Raw genomic sequence first — 16899 nt, 5'->3', positions numbered from 1 at the left:
AAAAACCTGCAACCAATAATTTGTCATAGTTTGTTTGCATCATTTAGATGAGTGTGGACCAGAAATATCATTTCCACTAATTGGGACAATGTCTTAATAAACTGAGAGGAAATGGACAGATATAGTAATTTAGGCCTTTAAAATTTATTTTTAAAGTTTCCTTTTTCTTAGTCTATAGGAAAATAAAATATTGGTTTCTACTTAGTCAATATAGTATTGGATATTCTTTATTGCTTGAGAGGTGGAAAAAAGGCCTCTTGGAAAGAAACACCTTTCCTAGTTTCACTTAAGCTTATTCTCTGTTGGCTGTTGCCTGTACTTCTCTGCATTCTTGAGCCACTTGGGCTATTCAAGCTCAATAAACCAGAGCCATCATTTTCAGTTAATGGGCATCTTCTGCAGAAGTGTAGTTGACAATGGGCTTTTGCATGCAAAATCAGAGGATTAGCTGATGTTCATTTTACAGATAAAGTCAGCCTCATGTGAGAATTCTGATAGGTTCTTAAATCTCATTGCTAATATTTACTGACCCAATCTTATATAAGAAGATACTATCTCTAAGTTGACCCACTTACTTCCGGGTTTGTCACTTGGGCCTCTGTAGTGGATATTTGTTGATTTTGGCATCCCCCACTTCTAGTAACACCTTTTGATGTTTATTTAGTGATCAGTTTCTCTTCCATTGTTCCTCTACTCAGCAGGAAGTTTCTCCTGCACTGATTCTAGATGGGTGGTTTGTGAGTTCAGCCTCGAGTTAGAGCTACCTCATTCCCTGGTTAATAGGATCAGCATGAGCACAGGACCCAATCTGAGACAGGAAGACACAAATATGATTATTGGAAAGTTTCTTCCTACTGGACTTAAATCTGAGAGGCTGAAGCCAATAAGATAATGGCTGATCTGAATAATATTTTAAAATGTAGGAAAATTTTAAAAAAATATATTTTTATTTTTTACAGAGAGGAAGGGAGAAAGAGAGTTTAGAAACATCAATGAGAGAGAAACATCAATCAGCTGCCTCCTGCACACCTCCTACCGGGAATGTGCCCACACCCAAGGTACATGCCCTTGACCAGAATCAAACTTGGGACCATTCAGTCTGCAGGCAGATGCTTGCTCTATCCACTGAGCCAACCCAGGTAGGGTGGAAAATTTTACCTTGATGGCATTGCTTGAATCCCGAATTCAGACACACCCTCCAGTCTTGTCCCTAGACTTTGCAGTTATGGGAATGACTAACTTTTTTTGTTTGTTTGTTTAATCCAAATTGGGTTAGGCTTTCTGTCCCTTGCAACGGAGTTTTAATTGATACAGGTTTTTATCATGAATTTCTAACTTCTAGGAAAACTTGAATGAATCTCATTGGATATTGGACTTGCCTAAGCATAGACCCAGAGCTTTCATCTAACCCAAGTGGGTGGCACCCACAGAGTCATGGTCTGAATTTTTCCTCTGTACTCAGATACTTTATTTACATGAAACATTTCCTACACAAAGAAAAGTTTTACAATGGTGTGATGCTTTAAGTTCTATGTCCCTTCCACAAAATCACATGTTGAAGTCCTAACTCCCAGCACCTCAATGTGACTTTACAAGGAGAGAGGGTCTTTATATGTGTAATCCAGTTAAAATGAGGTTCTTAGGGTGATCCTAACCCAATCTGAATGGTATTCTTCTAAAAAGGGGAACTTTGGAGACAGACACACAAACAGGACAAAAGGCCATGGGAAGAGGCACGGAGAGAAGCTGGCCATCTACAAGCCAAGGCTGGGAACGGGACCTTTCCTCACAGCTCTCAGAAGGAAGCAATCCTGCTGACACCTTGATCTCAGGCTTCCAGCCTCCAGAACTGTGAAACTATACATTTCTGCTGTTTCAGCCACCAGTTGTGGCACCATGTTACAGCAGTCTTGGGAAATACTGTTTTTCCCTGAAAGTAAGACATCCTCTGAAAATAAGACCTACTTACAGGTTTCCTTCTGAGTGAAATATAAGGCATCCCCCCAAAAAATAAGCCCCCCCCCCAGGCCAAACATGAGAGATTTGGTCCACTGATTCTGAAAGAAATGGAGTCACAAGAAATTCTCCAGGAAATTCAGGAATTGGATTGTTATGATGATGTTCCAGAAGATGATGACATGATTGTCATTGAATAAATGAGTAAATTCTTGATACTGTAGGATTCACAGTTTGTCTGGTTTGTGTTGACAACTACCATACTACCGTACCGTATACAGTAATAAATTTCCTTTATTTTCATTTAACAATAAATGTGTACCGAATTATTCTTCATGGAAAAATAAGACAGCCCCTGAAAATAAGACTTAGCTCATCTTTGGGAGCAAAAAATTAATATAAGACACTGTCTTATTTTTGGGGAAACAGGGTATGATGGGAGGAATGGGCTTTCATTTTGAAACCAGAGGGAAAAATAAAAAGTACACTTTTATTTTCTTAATTTAACATAACTTTTGACCATAAATTGTTGCTATTATATTTTCAGAGCTAGAAATGGATTAAAAACTTGGGATAATCAAGGATATGCAAATATATTTCACCTTCAGGGAAGATTGTTCTTGGCAAGAATGAAGGTTGTTTTTAGCATATGTGGCAATATTATAAATTAATGTGACCTGACATGGCATTTCATGCTTTCTCAAAAATATTTAGAACATATCTTTTGAAAATCCTCCAATAAAGCATTCCAAAAACCTTCAGGACAATCTTCGTGTTTCCACATTATCAGTGCTGTCTTTCTTTATAATTTGTCATGAATTATCAGTGAAAATTAATAAAAATTTTCATTAATCTCAGTTGTCCTAAACCACTTAATTTCTCCTATGGAACTAAAGAAAAAATATTAAAACTCAAGTGAAATTCCTACAAAAGCCAAACCTCTTTAATCTTAAATTCTGGAAAAAAATAAAAAAAGAAATTAAATTATGGATTTATAACCAAAAATTTGAAGTCAGGGATTGACTAATTAGATGAAAGAGAACAGAATTTTTGTGAAGGGTCTTTCACATATATGTTTGTCTCACACACATGCACAGACACACCCCCACATGCACAGAGCATTATAGACAGTCTGTTTTAAAATGAGCAAATCTGAAAGGTCAAAATCCAGAGAAGTATTTTATCACAGATTATGTATGGTATCTTCAAAAGAAGTGAGTACATTTTTAACTAGCCTGGTCCATGGAAACAATGTACAAATATAAACATTTCTCCCCCTCCAAGTTATTAAATACAATGATTTAATCAATTATGTGTTGTTTTCTTAAAATGTATTTTACAGTTTTGAAACTGTAAAATACATTTTAAGAAAACAACTTGGTGTTGAAGGGAGAAGCAAACAGAGAAGTTACATTTGTCCCAGTTCATGACAGATAGAGATTTAAAAAAAAAAAAAATCCTATTGTCCTTTTGCCCTCCCTCTACAAATAGCAAAATCCCACCCATAAGCAAAACTTGATTTTAAAAAAATATACCAAGTTATTGTTTGCCCTTTCTATCTGAACTGCAGGGTATCGGCATAGTCTCAATTTATTCCACATGCAACTTGTAAGACTATTTCATCTAAAATCTTTGTGTAAATTCTTAGGAGAAAGAAATGAGGCCAATCAGCAATGAAATACTCTTCATTTTAGCATTTGCAAATTTTGAGAGGAAAGTTTTCAGCATTATGTGATTAGTTTTCTCCATCATCTATCCTATTTCACTGTATGAGGTTTGTTATTTTCAAACATTGTGCTGTATTTTCAAAGACCCATCTTTGAATGAGGCTGAATAGGGAAGGCAGAATTGTTTGGTTGAAAAGAATAAACATAGCATTAAAATTTTTTAAAACTTTATTTTTGACACATTGTTTTGCACCTTATTTCTTGCATAATCTTGGCCTAATAATTTAGTATTTTCAACTTTTTAAAAAGAAAAAAAAAAAAAACCCACACACAATGTCCTCCCCACCTCTCATACTTTTGTTTTACCCAGGAGGTTGTATGATTTCATAAAGCATATAGGTAAACACACACACACACAATGACAAGACAACATTTAAGGACACATATGCTTTCACTAGAAGCTTCTGAGTCTCACTGAAAGATAGTTTCTACATGAAATACTAGATACACATCACAGTTTTTTCTATCTGGAATCCTATTTCTGTTTGGTATACTGTGTATGTACGTGTGTGTGTGTGTGTGTGTGTGTGTGTGTGTGTGTGTATGGGTGTGTGTGTGGTGGATGTATGTGCCCAGAGTGAACTTGGGGATTACAGAAGCAGACAGCAAAAAGTCAAGCAAATTGCCCTTATTTTTTCTTTCTGTATTCTTATAATCTAATTTTCTCAAAGACACTATATTACTTTTTAGTTTTATTGATCTCGATTCTTTCTCCAATCACCTTTTTCCAATTAATCAAAATATTTAAATTCTGATTCTGTTGTGCTCCTTCACTTCAGTTTTGAAATTTTTACCGCCAGAAAGGATATTTTCTCTTATCCAGATGCAAACTTAAATAAGCTCTCTATCTCTCTGGGTCACTGATGGCAAATGTTAAACAAATTTACGTTTGGGATTTTCTCTTCATTTCCCACCCAGTTGACACTGAGCCCATGATAACCACTCATTAACTGTTCAGCTGGATCATTTGTGTGACCCGGACACTATTTTCAGTGCGCTGATGACTCTATCACACGGGACTAAATCACAAGGCTATCCTTAGCTTTCTCTCAGGGTTCCTCAAGTTTCATCCTTCGAAAAATGTGGGAAAGTTTTTACTGTAGATGTTAAATACTATTTGCATCGAGCACAAGGCTCTGTGAAATGAGACTTGAAGACCCTGTAGAAATAAAACTCACAGGCACATTTTCTTTTTCTGGTCAATTTGGACTCATTCTGTAGCAGTATCCGGGTAGAAGATTGTTCTCTAGTTAAGAGTTTCTTCTCAAGCTCTCAGATGCATATAGATGCAATTTTTGGTCATTTAAAATTATTTATATTTATTAAAATGTGACTGGTAATTACTAAACTGATTAAAGTGAAGACTTACCTTCTGGCCCAGCCGAGTGACAACTTTCATTAGAAAATCCAAAGCCACCTGGCCTGGCTCAGTGGTTGAGTACAGAATGTGAATGACGAGGTCATGGTTCGATTCCTGGTCAGGGCACATGCCTGGGTTGCTAGCTCAATCCCCAGTGAGGGGTGTGCAGGAGGCAGCTGATCAATGATTCTCTCTCATCATTGGTGTTTCTATCTCTCTCCTTCTCCTTTCCTCTCTGAAATCAATCCGAATATATTTTTAAGAAAAGAAAATATGAAGATACCAGGGTATGTGAGTCCTGTGGTCAGTTACTTCCCCAAACTAGTTACACATTCTAGGGTAAGATCCTTTACCTTAACCTCAGTGTCATCACCTGAAAAATAAACATAACACCTATTTTACCTAATGTGAGTGAGTTTAAAACACTGAAACATTTCACTGTATAAATGTGAGATATTTGACAATAATAAATGAAAGAACATATTTTACAAAAATAAGGATTTCTAGGTTCTTATAATTATGATTTCTACTTTGTAGCTGAGACCATGGTTATAAATATAAATGTGACTATGTGTGTGATATAATATTGCCAATAAGTTAATTTTTTTAAATTGATCTGAATTGGATCATGGACAAATGAAAGCAATTATTTTGATAAATCAAGATAAAAACTATTTCCCTCTAAATTCTCCAAATTTAATTTGTGCATTAAATTGTCTTGGAGCATTAGAGAACTGATACTTTGATTTTACACATGAAGAAATACAACAATAAAATCAAATTGTACTTCTGAATCAAATTGTACTTCTGTTAAGAATATGTGACATAAAATGCTTTTGTATTATTAAATCATGCTCTGAAAAAAATCTAAACTTATGTTATTATTTTTTTGGTCAAATTAACATGTGTATTTAGCCATATCTAGAGAAACACATCTTCTTTGAATACTGGTAATGTTTTCCTATATGCTCATGTATATGCACATCATTGGAAGTCAGTAATCTTATAAATGACATAAAGTTACAGAGTATTAAAATTGTTTACCTTCTATTTTACAGAAATAATTCATAACTAATTTTCCCAAATCAAAACAATGAACAAACAAAGCAAAATATGTAATAACATGAAGCTCTACAATACTGCCTCCCAAGGGTCTGGCAGCAAACATATTACTCACGGTACTCCTTGGAATTTTTCTGTGGGACATTCATAATTTATTGTTATATATGGCAGAACAGTAATGAGATAGACAAGGCTGCTCTTCCAGGTCCTTGAAATTTATTTCTCATCTCATCCTAGTAGCATTGTATATGAATGTGCTTACAATAATTATAATATCAAATAATCTGAAACATTTTTAAAGATATAATGATTTCCTGAGCATCCAAAGTATATTCTGATTGTCTACAATATAATTAAAAAAAATATATTGTATATATATATATTTTTATTGATTTTTCACAGAGAGGAAGAGAGAGGGATAGAGAGTTAGAAACATCGAATGAGAGAGAATCATTGATCAGCTGCCTCTTGCACACCCCCTACTGGGGATGTGCCCGCAACCAAGGTACATGCACTTGCCCAGAATCGAACAGGGACCTTTCAGTCCACAGGCCGATGCTCTATCCACTGAGCCAAACCGGTCCCGGCCTGATAGTCTACAATAGGTCTAGGTGATATAGAAATAAATGTATGTAAGCCGATATATATATGCCTTTGCACCTACTTTATTTCATAAAGTGGCAGTAATGAGGGTGACAGGTAGGTGACCAAAACCAGAGTATTGACAATGAATGTATTTTCCTCATAGATGTGTCAGGGTAAATGTATTTTTCTCTTTTGAAGAGTGGAGAATGTTGTGGGCAGACAAAAAGACAAGTCAGTGCCAGTTGCATATTCAACTATGTTTCTACCATCACTAAGCAAAGGGAAACCATGCTAGGGTTACTAATGGTAGGTAACACTAGTCATTTTTAAAGGTATTTTTTTTTCTAATTACTAGCTAAGTAATTTGAGGGGAAGTGAGTTTCCTTTGGTTTTCTCCCAGATGTTGAGACTGGTCACTATGTAGAGTGTTGAGATCTGGATGCAGAGCGCAAGGGCCATCACCGTGGACCCAGATTCACCCTTGTCCCTTGTCAACAGTGCTTGACTTCTACACATTACCGGCCAATAAAAACAGATCGTCAGCTGGAGAGCCTGCTTCCTCACACGATGGCAGTGGCAAGGTAGGTGACCTTGAGTCATTGCTCACAGATCCAAGTGCAAGTATTCCTTCTCTGACCTACTCTTAGTCATACAGTGTCACTTCCACTATGTTAGTTTCATTGTGACTCACAAGCCCACCCAGATTTGAGAGGAGGGGACTTAGAGTCCACTTCTCAGAGTCACACTGTATATGAGCAAGTTGGTTGGGAAGTACTATGAAAATACAACCTATTATGTATTACATAATACATAAGAGTTTATGTAACTTTTTCTTACATGCACTCACTTTGAGGTAATCTCTTTCAGTCCCATAAATTTAACTATAAACAGAAGATCCCTAAACTCATGTCTCTAGTCCTGACTTCCATCATGTGCTCTACATATGTCTATTCAACAGTCTACTTGACATCTCCATGGGATCAATTATCAACTTGTCCTCTCTCTAGCCTCTACCAGTAGATACCAGTAGCAGCCCCTGCATGCCTCCCCCAATTCATGATAAAAAATAAAAAATGTCTTCAGATATACCCCAGTGTCCTCTGCAGGAAAAATTGTCCCCAGTTGAGAACCATTGGTCAAAAGCAGCAATTTTCAACTGGTGTGCTGCAATAATTTTTAAAGCATGCAATACTGAACTATTTAGTTAGGCGCACTGACCTCTTTTTCCTTAGATTGTCAAATAAAAAATGACAACAGCCAACATAGATAGCCAGCTGGTGTGAATGAATCAAAATTACGGTATACCTATTTTTTTTGTCAGGTTGGCAAAAATGCTTTTTGGTGTGCTGCATATTTTTAGTAATTACATTATGTGTGTCTTAAAACAAAAAATACTCCAAAGTGATTTTGATTGTTTGGTAATGATGTTCTACTCATTAATATTAAAACATTTTAACAATCCTAGCCAGTTTTGTTTAGTGGTTAGGGTGTTGGCTAGAGAACTGAAGGGTCACCCATTTGGATTTTGGTCAAGGGCACCTACCTGGGTTGCAGGCTCGATCTGGCCCTGATGAGGGCATGTGCGGGAGGCAATAAATCAGTGTCTCTCTCTCTGTCTCTGTCTCTCCCATTCCCTTCCACTATCTCTAAAAATCAATGGAAAAAATATTCCCGGTGAGGATTAACAACAACAACAGCAAAGTTTTAACAGTACTTTACTTGCTCTACTTAAAATTTGTTTCTTTGTTTATTTCAAATCCATAAACACACTTTAATGGAGAACTGATTTCAGAGAGTCCTGTTAGTAACTACTGTGTTTAGAAGTGGGGGTTGCTAGCATGGTTTTCTTACTGGTGTGAATAAAGCCAATGGGTAAGAGAAAGAAATACATATGCCCTATTATAATTAGTTTGTCTGTTTTAGGCTGCATGCCAATTTATAGAATCTTGACCCATGTGTATTGAAAACAAAAGAAAGACTTACTTTAAGAACAAGAATACAGCAATGAATTGCAGGATATTTTTGTCTAAGTAAATTAATCTTTCTTTTGAGTTAATCCTTTTGTTTCAATTCATTCTCATTGAGCTTTCATAAGAAATGTCCTACATTATTCATACTATTTTCTTTTTTAAAATATATTTTTATTGTTTTCAGAGAGGAAAGGTGAGGGAGAGCAGATAGAAACATCAATGATGAGAGAGAATCGTTGATCAGCTGCCTCCTGCATGCCCCCTACTGGGAATCAAGCCTGCAACCTTTTAATGTGCCTGACCAGGAATCAAACAGTGACCTCCCTGGTTTATAGGTCAAAGCTCAACCTCTGAGCCACAATGGCCAGGCCATACCATCTTCTTTCATTATAACCCTAGAAGCCCGATGCACCGAGGGGCCCCTCAGCCTGGACTGCACACTCTTGCAATCCAGGACCCCTTGGGGGATGTCAGATAGCGAGTTTTCGCTCCATCCCTGAAGGCCCAATCCAGACAAGAAGGAGCCAGATCCTGTGCATTGAGTATCTGTCCCCTGTAGTCAGTGCATGTTATAGCAACAGATAGATCTGTCATGAGATTGTTGGGTCGCTTAGACTTTTATATATATATAGATCAATAAAGTAAAGGGAATCAGATTTCATGTGGTCTTATAAAACATCAGGCACTATACATCAGAATTATTTTTGTTGCTCCTGATGTTCATAAGGATGACACTACATAGCTTTATGCCAGATATAAATAGTGAAGTGACAATTATATTCTGCATACAATAGAATGGGCCACTGGCTGCTTTTGGCTTTACTGGTATCCTCTATAGTTATACAAAAATGTGCACAGGGGCCTGTGAAACTACTTGCAGAATTTCTGTAAAGAACTGATGTACTTTTCCAGAGGATGAAAGCAGAAGGAAGTCCTCTCTCATTATTGATGAGAAATGAGTTTCTTCCTTCTATGTCAAAGAGAAATAGAATTGAGTATTTTAATTTTCTTTAAATCGTTTTTTTCAATGTTTTGTTGAGAAAGAGTGCATATTTCTTTCTGTAGCTAAAAATTATAATTTCAATCATATACTTCATATATAAGTGTGAATTATATGTATGTATATACTTAATACATAGAGCTGCTACACTATATATATATATATAAAACTTTTCCCTTATTAGCTGGTTGTGACTTTGGTCAAGTTACTTTACCTTTTTTTTTTTTTTAATATATATTTTATTGATTTTGCACAGAGAGGAAGGGAGAGAGATAGAGAGTTAGAAACATCAATGAGAGAGAGTCATCGATTGGCTGCTTCTTGCACACTCCCTACTGGGGATATGCCCGCAACCAAGGTACATGCCCTTGACCAGAATCGAACCCGGGACCTTTCAGTCCCCAAGCCGACGCTCTATCCATTGAGCCAAACTGGTCTCGGCTACTTTACCTTTTTTATATCTGTTTTCTTATCTGTAAAATAGGAGCAATAATGGGAATTATATCATTGTTTTAAGTATGGCATGAATATACATATACTTAGAATACTGCACACTCTTATGTAAACACTTAACAAGGCAAGCTATTGTGAATATTAGTCTCACACACAGCTATCATATTTTTTATTTCTATAACACACATTTATTTTTACTTATGTGCTAGGATTATATTAACGCATTAGACAAGTCAACTTTGGCCCTGCTCTCATGGAGCATACATTCCAACGAGGAAGAGAGACAAAAACCAATATCACAGTCAAATAAAAATAACTGCAATTCATCATAAAAGCCAAGAAGTAAATCAACAGGCAGCCAAGGCAGAGAATAAGGAGGGTGTGGGTGGGAGGCACTCTTAGATAAGCGGTGAGGGCATCCCTCTGTGAGAATGTGTCATTGAAGCTGTGACAGCAGGGCTGGTGGGAGTTAGTCCGTGACATTGGGGAGAGAACAGGGAAGAGAGATGTGCCTGCCTAAAAGCAGGGAACAGGTCTTCAGTTGTCTGAATTCTCCATATTCCTTTTGCCAAAACATTAGGAAAAAAACTTAGAAATGTACACTGACACTTTTTTAGTAATTGATTTAATTAGGGGCTAATTGTGAGTCGTGAGCACCTGCAGATCACTGACTTGTACTTAGGTTTTGAGTTAGTGTGAGTTAGGGTTTATGAGATTTGGGATATAAAAATGACATCAGCTATTTGTAATAACAAAACCAGTGATTTAGAAATAGGCTAAGCCTAACAAAATTCTCTCCTTGCTGGCGGCTGCAGCTGTCCTGGTCTCCGGAGGCACATTTTACTTACGGAAGTGTGGTTTTTAATTTTAAACCAAGGAAAACTACACAACTTCCCATGTCTTTGATTTTTAAAAAAGGTCATTTTTAAAGTAAAAATTCATAAAAGTATAGTATGCACCAAGAATACAGAAAGTTATGAGAACAAAACCTCACTCTCCCTTCTCCAGGCCACCACATATGTCCTCAGCAATCTCTTCAAAGGTAATCATTCAGCTTTCCTATGCTTGTTTTTTTTTTGTTTTTTGTTTTTTGGTATAAAAATATAATTGCACCTCTCAAATATTATATATGTGCATGTATGTGTGTGTGTATATATATATTTTTTTTCAAAGTCTTCACGAATGAGATTTTTATTATAAACACATGTAACTTGTTATTTTTTGCTTAATCAAATGGCTTAGAGACCTTCTGTTTGCATCCATAAAAATGTACTGTTTTAGCCATTGAGCACGGCTCAGTGTTTGAGCTTCATCCTATGAACCAGGAGGTCACAGTTCAATTCCCGGCCAGGGTACATGCCTGGGTTGTGGGTTTGATCCCCAGTGTGGGGTATGCAAAAGGCAGTGGATCAATGATTTTCTCTCATCATTGATGTTTCCATCTCTCTCTTACTCTCTAAAATCAATAAAAATATATTTTTAAAAATGTAGTTTAAAAAATGATTGCATAATATCCTATTTTATGAGGAGATCACAATATATTTTACCACCCGCATTAATAAGTTTTTGGATTACTCTACTACTCATTCTTACTATACATAATTATGTGAAAAACATTCTAATCAGTGGGAGCATTACTTTTTCAGTAGTTAATTCCTAATAGTGGGACTGCCAAGTAAAAAAAATGTTTATGCGTTATTGATTTTGATTATTACTAGTAAATTTCACTAAAAAATATACCATTTAAAACTCTCATCAAAAGTGTAAGAATTCTGCTTGGCCTGTGTGGCTCAGTGGTTGAGCATTGACCCATGGATCAGGAGGTCACGGTTTGATCCCCAGTCAGGGCACATGCCCGGGCTTTGGGCATAAACCCCACTAGGGGGCGTGCAGGAGGCAGCTGATAGATGTTTTCTTTCAACATTGAAGTCTCTAACCCTTTCTCCCTCTCCCTTCCTCTCTCTGAAATCAATAATAATAATAAAAAAGTATCAGAATTCCTCATAACTTGTTTCTTCATAGTTGCATTAACATAGGGTATTAAACTTAAAAATTTTTGTAAATCTGATAGATGAAAATTTATAGTAATCTGCATTTCTTTAATTATGAGTCAGATTAAGAATTTTTTGCAGACTACTGGCCATTTTGTTTCTATATCTGTGAGCTACTTATTTGCATAACTTGCTCATTTTCCCATTAGTTTTAAAAAACATTTTCTTGCTAATTTAAACAAACATTATGTAAATTAGAAAATTGGCTCTTTTAATATCAAAATGTGATGTAAAGCTTTTTCTTTCTTTCTGCCATCGGTCTGTTAACTTTGTTCAGTTTTTTGGCATTTTCCTTAACAGTTTTTAAATTTTGTGTCATGTTTAGGAAAGCCTTTCACATTACAAAATTAAAGAAATATTTCCCTATGTTTTCTCTTAATGGTTTCATTTTGGAATTCAAAATCTTTGATCCATCTGGAATTTATTTTGACATAAAGCATCATTTTCTTTTCAACATGATGAGGCAGTTGTCACCACATTATTTATTGAATAACATGGAAGTGACTCATTATTCTAGCAGAGTATATTGAGTCAGATTTTAAAATCCGATATTAACTAAATTGGGCTAAAATGTTCTTTCTTCATCTTTAGTTCAGGGCTAATACTGCAGGGTCACAGTGCTTTATCTGAGCCAGACTACTCCAACTAGGATCTTTACCTGCATCCAGGTTTAACCTACTCACTAGGGGCTTCCATGATGCCAGGTCATGGTGGCTGTCATGTCTTCCTGATGGCATTCCCCCAGACACTTAGGTTTTATCAGGTTTCTGGTTGATGATTTTTAGATCATTTTGCAAACCTGAATGATCTTCATTTTCTCTGATCGTCTCAGCTTCCATTTTCTCAATTACTTTTGACCCCTTCTTCTTGAGCAGGTCAGATTTCTCTGCTCTCCTGAGCCTCTCTTGGTGGGACGATGGGGAACTTTCTGTAGTTACCTCAGACCCTTTTTTGTCCAGGACTTCTGTGCAACCATCTTTATTCTGATATCCTTTGTGCCAAACTGGGGCCCAGGAATACTCTGTGAGACTCTCTGGCTTCCTGGCTACACCTACACAACTCCATCCTTCTCAGATCCACTAAAACAAGCATGTCAAACTCAAAGGCTAACAAGGGCCAAATAAACAAGTTTATATGGGCCACAAAAACAAAAACACAAAAGCTTCAATTTTTATAGAAACATAGGTTTATTTCTATAGAGACATGTTGAATACAAAGGGCTGAAATAAATAAATAATCGTTAACATAAAATAGAACATTATTATAAAAATTAATATTTTTTTCTTGAACATTAACCTGCTAGACACTGAATAACTGCACAAATTAATAAGTACAACACAAATAAACCTATTTTTTCTTATTCCCTGAAAGCAAAATATTTTCTGTTGTGCAAACCAAACAAATCAGTCCAAGACTAATGACGTGGCAATTGGCTGCTAGCATATTCACTGCTAGTATTAGTGGAGAGAAATGGTGTGCCTGTGTATAAGGCATGCAAGGGAAATGATTGCAACATGAAAATAGTGATCAGTCATTAGTGAATGTTGTAGTTCATTATTAATAATTACCCTGTATAACAGGATATTGTAAAAATTAAGTTACAAAATTTTTATAAAATGTTTCTTACATACTGTTATATTGGCTAGGCCACAAAAATATTCCTTGTGAGCCACATGGCGAGTTTGACATGCTTGCACTAAGACATTCTGAAGGTTTGAGCATGATCAACCTTCTTTTTGTTCAGATACCCAGAGCAGCTCAAACATCCTTGTTTCCTCTGGCAGGATCCTTCTCTCATTCCATCTAGTCTGGGATGGGTGGGTAGGAAGAACTGGTTCTGACAGTAAGTAGTTATCAATCCAGATCTTTTTGTCCTATGCTTGGAATCTTTGAAACATCAAAGTCAAAGGATTTGACTGCTTTGTTGTACTTAACAAAGTAACAACCCTGCCCTAAGACAATGGATATCTCAAAAGTCTTTGAGTAGGGAAGGGACACAGATTAAGAAGGAATCACTGTTGTGCAGAAGCTTTTTATTTTGATGTTGTCCCATTAGTTTATTTTCTCTTTAGTTTCCATTGCCTTAGGAGCTATATCAGTGAAGATATTGCTTCAGCCTATGTTTGAGATTTTACTACCTGTGGATTCCTCTAAGATTTTTATGCTTTCCTTTCTTACGTTGAAGTCCTTTATCCATTTTGAGTTTATTTTTGTGTATGGTGTAAGTTGGTGATCTAGTTTCATTTTTTTGTTTGTATCTGTCCAATTTTCCCAACACCATTTATTGAAGAGACTGTCTTGACCCCATTGTACGCTCTTGCCTCCTTTGTGTAATATTAATTGAGCATAGTGGTTTGGGTCGATTTCTGGGTTCTCTTTTCTATTCCATTGGTCTGTAAGTCTGTTCTTTTGCCAGTACCAGGAAGTTTTGAGAACAATGGCTTTACAATACAGCTTGATATCTGGTATTGAGAGCCATCCTACTTTGTTCTTCTTTTTCAGGACTGCTGCAGCTATTTGGGGATTTATTTTTATTTTTATTTTTTATTCCAGGTGAATTTTTGGAGAGTTCATTCTAAGTTTGTGAAGTAAGCCATTGGTATTTTAATGGGGATTGCATTGAACCAGGAGATTGCTTTGGGTAGTATGGACATTTTAATGATGTTGATTTTACCAATCCATGAACATGGTATGTTCATTCATCTGTTTATGTCTTCCTTTATCTAATTTTTCAGTGTCCTGTAGTTTTCTGAGTATGGGTCTTTTACTTCCTTAGTCAAGTTTATTCCTAGGTAACTTAATTTTTTTTGGCGCAATGGTAAATGGGATTGCTTTTTTAATCTCTCTTTTTTCTTTTTAAAAAAATATATTTTATTGATTTTTTACAGAGAGGAAGGGAGAGAGACAGAGAGCTAGAAACATTGATGAGAGAGAAACATCGACCAGCTGCTTCTTGCACACCCCCTACTGGGGATGTGCCCGCAACCAATGTACATGTCCCTGACTGGAATCGAACCTGGGACCTTTCAGTCCGCAGACTGACGCTCTACCACTGAGCCAAACCGGTTTCGGCTTAATCTCTCTTTCTGTAAGCTCACTTTTGGTGTATAAAAATGCCATAGATTTCTTGGCATTGATTTTGTGTCCTGCTACATTGCCAAATTTATTTATTAAGTGTAATAATTTTTTGATGGAGTCTTTAGGGTTTTCTATGTACAGAATCATTCTGCACAGCAAAAGAAACCATCCACAAAACAAGAAAGCCCACTGCAAGGGAGAACATATTTGCCAATATTATCCCTGATGATGGTTTAATCTCCAACATTTACAGGGAACTCATACAATTTAACAAAAGGAAGATAAACAACTCAATCAAAAAATGGGCAATTGACTTAATAGATAATTTTTTGAAAGAGGATAGACATAAGGAAGGCCAAGAAACATGAAAACATGCTCAAAGTCACTAATCAGCAGAGAGATGCAAATCAAAACAACAATGAGGTACTATCTCCATCTGTCAGAATGGCTGTCATCAACAAACCAACAAAGTACAAGTGCTGGTAAGGATGCAGAGAAAAAGGAACCCTCGTGCACTGCTGGTGGGAATGCTGACTGGTACAGCCACTGTGGATAACAGTATGGAGTTTCCTCTAAAAACTAAAAATATTAGATAGAACTCCCATTTGACCCAGTGATCCCACTTCTAGGAATATATCCCAAGAAACTAGAAACACCAATCAGAAAGGATATATGTACCCCCATGTTCATAGCAGCACAATTTACAATAGCTAATATTTGGAAACAACCTAAGTACCCATCAGCAGAGGAATGGATTAAAAAAATGGTGGTACATCTACACAATGGAATACTATGCTGCTTTTAAAAAAGAAGAAACTTTTACCATTTGCAAAAGCATGGATGGAACTGGAGAGCATTATGCTAAGTGAAATAAGTCAGTTAGAGAAAGATAAATATCACATGATCTCATTCATTTATGGAATATAATGAACAACATAAACTAATGAACAGCAACAGACCCAGAGACAGAGAATCAAACCTCAGAGGGAAGGTAGGGGAGGGTGGGGGTAAGGGGAAGAAATCAACCAAAGGACTTGTATGCATGCATATAAGCCTAACCAATGGACACAGACACCAGGGGGGTGAGGGCATGAGTGGGGGGTGAGGGCGAGGGGAGTGGAAAATGGGGAGATAAGGACACATATGTAATACCTTAATCAATAAAGAAAGAAGAAGAAAAAAAAGAATCATTGAAGAGAAAGCACATTAGTTAATAAATAAATATATCCAAATACAATTTCTCTCTGTTACTATTGGATTTCATACTATAGAGAAAATTAGTTATCAAGTCTTAAAAATAAATGATTAGCTGAAAACCGGTTTGGCTTAGTGGATAGAGCGTTAGCCTGCTAACTGAAGGGTTTCAGGGTCAATTCTGGTCAAGGGCATGTACTTGGTTGCAGGCACATCCTCAATAGGGGGTGTGCAGGAGGCAACTGATTGATGTTTCTCTCTCATCGATGTTTCTAACTTTATCTCTCTCCTTTCCTCTCGGCAAAAAAAATCAATAAAATATATTTTAAAAAATAAATAATTATATACAAAACAAAATTTATGGCATTTCCAGGTTCAACAAAGCAATTTTAGGAGTTTCATAGCTACCAATATAGAAATTGTCCACATAGGAAGTGTGCTGAATTTGATGGACAAGCCAGTT

The sequence above is a fragment of the Pipistrellus kuhlii genome, unplaced genomic scaffold (assembly GCF_014108245.1).
Source record: "Pipistrellus kuhlii isolate mPipKuh1 unplaced genomic scaffold, mPipKuh1.p scaffold_m20_p_1, whole genome shotgun sequence".
Classification (NCBI taxonomy): domain Eukaryota; kingdom Metazoa; phylum Chordata; class Mammalia; order Chiroptera; family Vespertilionidae; genus Pipistrellus; species Pipistrellus kuhlii.
This window is presented reverse-complemented; position numbering follows the sequence as displayed.